We start from the raw sequence: 6,000 nt of genomic DNA on the forward strand, positions 1-6,000 counted from the left end.
ACCAGAAGAGGGCTTTAACGAAGGAAATATGAGAGAAAAAATGCAAGGAAAAAAATAAACGTGAACTGCTTTGGGGAAGGTCATAAGAAGAAATTGAAAGCAAAACTGTGAGAGAATATTAGGAGGAAACACAGACATAAAGAAGACAGGAGATAACAATTTCATAGCTGGAGTAAGGAATTAAAGATGAGTAATGGAGAAAAAGAGTAATGCAGTAAAAAGTAATGGATTAAAGATCGAAAATGATTCTTTTTACGCCAAGGGAAGCAGCTTCAGGGCGAAAAACAAAAACAAAAAACAAAAAAAGCTCGCTAGACGCTGCTCTAAATGAAAGCATAAAGACACACACAACCAAGGTAACGGGACCCGCTCAGGAAGACAGCGTTATGTTAAAGTTATTTGAGTGCCCGGTGCGAGTAAGATCCGCCCTATCCACAAGTACCCACGTTGAGGCACCAGAGACGAATGCTTTGACGAAGACGTAAAGGACAGCAAGCAAATCCGTGTGCTGTTATATTACGATAAATAATACGGGATCATAAACACACAAAGGAGCAAAGATCAGTGGGACAAAAATTAATCTGGCGAAAAACGAGTGAAGATCATAACAACATCAGGACTGCAATAGCTGAGTAGGAAGAGAAAAGGAAAACACATGCACGCTAAATTGGTCAAAAGGATTGGAGAGAAAATTCAAAAGATGGGTACTTACGAACTCGTTGAAATCTCCTTCCGCATCCTCACTGTAGCTGCGTCTAAGAACCTCTCCTGCCCCTCAGTGAACACGAACACACGTAGCCTGCAGTGGAACAAATAAACAGTAAAGTTGCATGGATATATACACGATAATCAGTGGTCTGTAATAAAAGAAATAAAGTTACATTAAATACTACTCGATAAATCGTAGTCTGAAGAGAACGAACAAACGATAGGAGATAAATGAAAAGTAATAACAATGTAAGCATATAATATGTTTTACTTTGTGGAGGAGCAACTTAGAAGTATTATTTATATATTTTGTGTAGCCCGTGGTTTGTCTCTTCTCTTATTATAAAAAAGAAAAACGTAAACATAAAAGTCTGATTTGTTGTGATTTATAATACAGCAAAAATCATAAATCCGATTCCCACAAGACATAAAAACACAGCAATCCTAATTCATACAAACGAAAAAATCTTAAATCACCTTAAAAATTGACAGCCTATAATTCTTGAAGGCAGGAAACTATAATTTGATAAACAGTTATCCGAAATCTGGGAGCGCAGGAAATGATCAAAATAGCTTTACGGATCAAATAACTTTATACCATCAACTTTGTGCCATGAACTTGAATGTGTTTTATAAAGTTATTTACATCTTGACTTATATTTATACCGAGAACTTATTTGTGTTCATACAATACTACCCTGGTACAGTGATTAGGTTGATGGAGGAGGGAGGGAGGGAGAGAGGGAGGGAAGGGAAGGGCGAGGCTGAGGCATATAAAAAAACACAATAGTAGGAGGAGGCGAACGATTCTTTCTTTCTATTATCAATCTGTTAATGAACTGAATAACTTTTGAAAATTGTATCCGTGGGCGGCAAGACGCGTGTTTGTACGAGTCCCAAGCTGTGGGGGGGTAGGAATGTGGTGGCGGTGGCTGGTATGTGGTGGTGCAAGGAGGTGGTGGTGGTGATGTTGCATGCATGGTGGTGGTGGTGGAGGTATTGCAATTGTGGTGGTGATGATGGTATTGCAGGCGTGGTGGTGGTGGTAGTGGTGGTGATGTTATGCAGTGGTGGTATGATAACAGTGTGGTAGCGTGGTGGTGGGATGATAATAATGGTATGGTTATAGTATGGTGATGCAGTAGTGGTAGTGGTGAAGTGGTGGTAGTGGTGATGAGTGGTGATGATGGTGGTGAACCTAAGTAGTATGCAATGCGGTGGAGGGAGGGAGAAAATGAGGGTGGGAGGGGGTGACAGAAGGGAGGGTGAGGGAGTGGAAGGGACTGGATGAGAGGAGGTAGGTACAGTAGGTGGGTAGGGAGGGAGGGAGGGAGATGGAGGGAGAGAGGTAGCACGGGAGGGAAGAAGAGAGCAGGAGGAGGAGAAGGAGGATGGGAAGGGAGGGAGAGATTGGAGGTAGCCGCAGGTGGTCGCAACTCATCACCCACACACCCTCCCTCTCTCCCCTCCCCCCTTGCCCCCTCTCCCCCCTTCTCCCCCCGTCACCCAATTAACACAGCCAACAAGTAATTGGTTGAGCACTGACATGGCCACCGCGTTACGCTGCTCCCCGCCCCGGCACTCCCTCACTCCACTACTCCACTAGTTCATCCACTCCAACACCACTCGTTCATCCACTCCAGCACCACTCTTACATTCCAATACTCCGTCACTATACCATTCTCTTCATTACCCTTTCATCCACTTCACCACTCCATCAGTTCATCCACTCCATCATTCCACTAGTTCATCCACTCCAACACCACTCGTTCATCCACTCCAGCACCACTCTTACATTCCAATACTCCGTCACTATACCATTCTCTTCATTACCCTTTCATCCACTTCACCACTCCATCAGTTCATCCACTCCAACACCACTCGTTCATCCACTCCAGCACCACTCTTACATTCCAATACTCCGTCACTATACCATTCTCTTCTTTACCCTTTCATCCACTTCACCACTCCATCAGTTCATCCACTTCACCACTCCACTTGCTCATTCCAAAGCTCCGTCACTACACCATTTTCTTCCTTACCAGTTCATCCACTACATCACTCCACCACTCCACCAGTTCATCCGTTTCATCACCCCATCTTTTCATCCATACCACAATCCCTTTTTTTTTATTCCAAACATCCATCATCACACCATCCTCTTCTTTACCAGTTCATCCATTCCAGCAACCCACTCTCTCATTTTAAAACTCCATCATTAGACCAACTCCGTACCCATTTATCTACTCCGCCACTCATCTATTCTCTCCACTATTCATCTACTTTCTCACTCCAAAGCTCATCTATCCACTCCTTCACTCCACCACTCCATCCCTAACCTGCTCACCCACCAGCTACCTCTCTCCGCCCAACCATTTCATCATCCACCCGCCTCACCACTCATCCACCCTCTTACCAACACGCCCTCTCTTTTTGTCTGTTCTTGCCTCTTAACCTTGGTCCATCCTCTTAGTCTTATCTAATATACTCTGCCTTTGTATATCTTTTTGCCGTTAAGGAGGCGACTCAAGGGAAAAAAATGGAATATGTGTTTTTTTATGTATGACCTCCATTGTTTTTTTTTACCTATCGTTTGTTGTCTGCATGTCTAGTCTCTTTCTTTATCCTATGTATTGGCCTCGCTCTATCTTTTTATCTCTGCTTTTATGTCTGTTATCCATCGCCTGCATGTATCTTCCGCTAGGCTGCGTTCTTAACTCGTCCGCTGCGATTGGCACGGATTTTGCCTTCACTGGTAGCCTGGTAACATATGCTCCCAAGTCTTTCTGTGCCTCTGTGGTGGGTAGTGGACTGTTTCGCATGTGGTATTGGTATGCTGTATTTCCCCTCCCAAGATGCATGACTTCACATTTTTCTTCACTAAATTGGAGCAGCCACTTTTTCTTCCACTCCTGTAGCTTAATGATCTCTTGTAGGAAATCCGCATCCAAGGGGTTAAATCAGCTTTTCTCTACGTCTTTGAATTTTGTCTTTCCGTATGAAGGTTTGCGTTTTACATTCTCAACACGTCCTGTTCTTTGCGTCTCCTTCCATTATGTCTTGTCTGAACGCCTCATCCTCTTGTAAATTCAACTTAGTCTTAGTCTTAGCTCTTCTGCATTTCGTCTTCGTTTGCCTGTCTTTGCTTTACTTTCCCTCCGCATCTCTTTCCAATATCTCTTGTCTGTTTATCTCTTAAATAAACTCATTTCAGTATATCTCTTTGTCCCGATGCACTGCGTTTTTCTGTTTGCTCATCTTTGTTTTACTTTCTCTTCACATCCTCCTTTTTGTATCTATTTCTTTTAACTTATTTTGTATACTCCTTTTAATATAGATTTACCGCAGTTATCTCTTTCTCCCTTTGCACTCTGTATTTTTCGTTTGCTCATATGTGTTTTATTTTCTCATCAAGTACTGCATTTGATATCTCTTATTATCTCTTGTCTGTATCTCTCCTTCTCTTTTACGTTTACCTTATTTAATCTATCATGGTGTCCTTCTGTATTCTGTCTCCTGCTTGTCCATCTTTGTTTAGCCTTCCCATCACATTCTCCTCTTTGTATCTCTTTCTGTTATCTCTTGCTTGTATTTCTCTTTATAATATACATTTGCATCAGCCTATCTCTCTGGCCTTCTGTATTGCCTTTTTTATCCGTCTTTGTTTTACTTGCTCAACACATCTTTCTCTTTGGATCTCTTTCTATTACCTCATGTTTGTACGTCCTTTTCTCTTGTACATTTACCTTAATCTATCTCTCTGTCCCTCTGCATTCTGTTTACCTGTCTTTGTTTTACTTTCCCGACACGTCCTGCGCTCTCCCACCTCCTCCACACCTCCCGCAACGGCTGGGCCCAGGGGGAGGCTGCCACGGGACGCCAAACCGAGCATTTACTTTGCATTAATCGACACTTTACGTACACGCTGGGGCGAGAGGCAGCCTAATAGTGCGAGCGGAAGGTGTGCCGAGAATTATACATGAATGAGACAACGGGGTGTAGTAAATTCAGGCGTCAAATGTAGAGGAGATTAAAGTATGCGTGTGTGTGTGGGGGGGGGGGGGGGTTGTTCCTATTGTTGTTGTTGCTGTTGTGTATGTAGGAGGTAACTTTCACTTGCTTATGCTTTCCTTTTTGAAATATTTTTAAACACTTCATTGCTTTTATTACTTATTCAACCATAACTTCTTTCCTTTTTTCTTTCCCTTCCTTTTCATTCTGGGCGCCTCATTTTGTCAACAGCATCTTAATTCCACCACTGACAAGAATCTTCGATGATCGACTTTTTTTTTTTTGGTATACAAATCTTTCAGATTCCTCATTTAAGTAAAGTTTTGTCTTTAATTCGCCACTCTCCTTTTTCTCATCCTCTTCCTTCCCAACGCCCCTCTTTCCTGTTTCTTCTTTTTACACGACGACTTATTTTACTCTCCTCATCCCAACAGTGTGTTAGCCTCTTTTCCTCCGTTACCTTTCCTGCCCGGAGCTATTGCCTTTCACCTCCTTCATTTTTCCGCACATAACTACCTCTTCTGATTTCTTAATTCAAGCAGTGCCGTCCTCCATTCCCTCACTTTCCTCCATTTTCATCAAAAGCGTTACACTTTTTTTCTACAAACTATCTACTTTCCTCATCCAAGCAGTTTCTTCCTCCAATCTCTCTCTTTCCCTCTCATTTCCTCCAACAGACAATTTGTTTTATTATATTGTTCCTTTTTCCACTATAACTACTTTTTTTTCATTCAAGCAGTGTCTCCCGCCATTCCCTCCCCTTTCCTTGCCTTCCATCCCGGCGCCGCTGTCTCCGCGGAACAGCTTCATCGCAGCGTCCTGGCGGCGATAACTCAGGTGCGCCCAGCTGGATGTGGCGTAAACAAACCTGCACGTCATTAACAGGTGACTCGCCGCCCCGCCTCGGCTCGCACGGGGCCCTGCGCGCGAACGCTCTCGGGTCCCTCACGGCGGCGGCACCCCGGACTAACCTGCCCATGCCTTACTCTCTTTAAGGTATAATGGAGAACAGAGACTCAGTGCAGGATAATATATTTCGCGGTAGAATCGTTTGTATCAATTAGTAGGAACCAGCTGAGGGAGGACGCCGGGCCCGCACACGCGCACTGCATGGGAATGGCATCATCGCCCCTCCCGTGTCCCCGCCGGCCGCCGCGGAGCCGCAAGAGTTGGTTTATATGTTAATTTCAACGGCACGATTATGGCCTCGCCTGATTGTGGTAGTTAATGCGATTGGGTAAAAGGTCGCTGCAGCCTCGTTACTGTAATGACTCGGAGGTG

The 6,000-nt window shown here is 44.0% G+C and overlaps 1 protein-coding gene across 1 annotated transcript in view; it reads right to left on the reverse strand.

Moving 5' to 3' along the window:
* The window catches only part of LOC126982599 (protein gooseberry-neuro-like), a 239,954-nt gene that overhangs the window by 142,952 nt on the left and 91,002 nt on the right, over positions 1-6,000 (reverse strand). Inside the window, exon 2 of the mRNA XM_050834780.1 lies at positions 713-799. The gene's annotated coding sequence lies outside the window, so the exon portion shown is untranslated. The remainder of the gene's footprint in view (positions 1-712; positions 800-6,000) is intronic.

Source organism: Eriocheir sinensis, chromosome 51 (genome assembly GCF_024679095.1).
Source record: "Eriocheir sinensis breed Jianghai 21 chromosome 51, ASM2467909v1, whole genome shotgun sequence".
NCBI lineage: Eukaryota > Metazoa > Arthropoda > Malacostraca > Decapoda > Varunidae > Eriocheir > Eriocheir sinensis.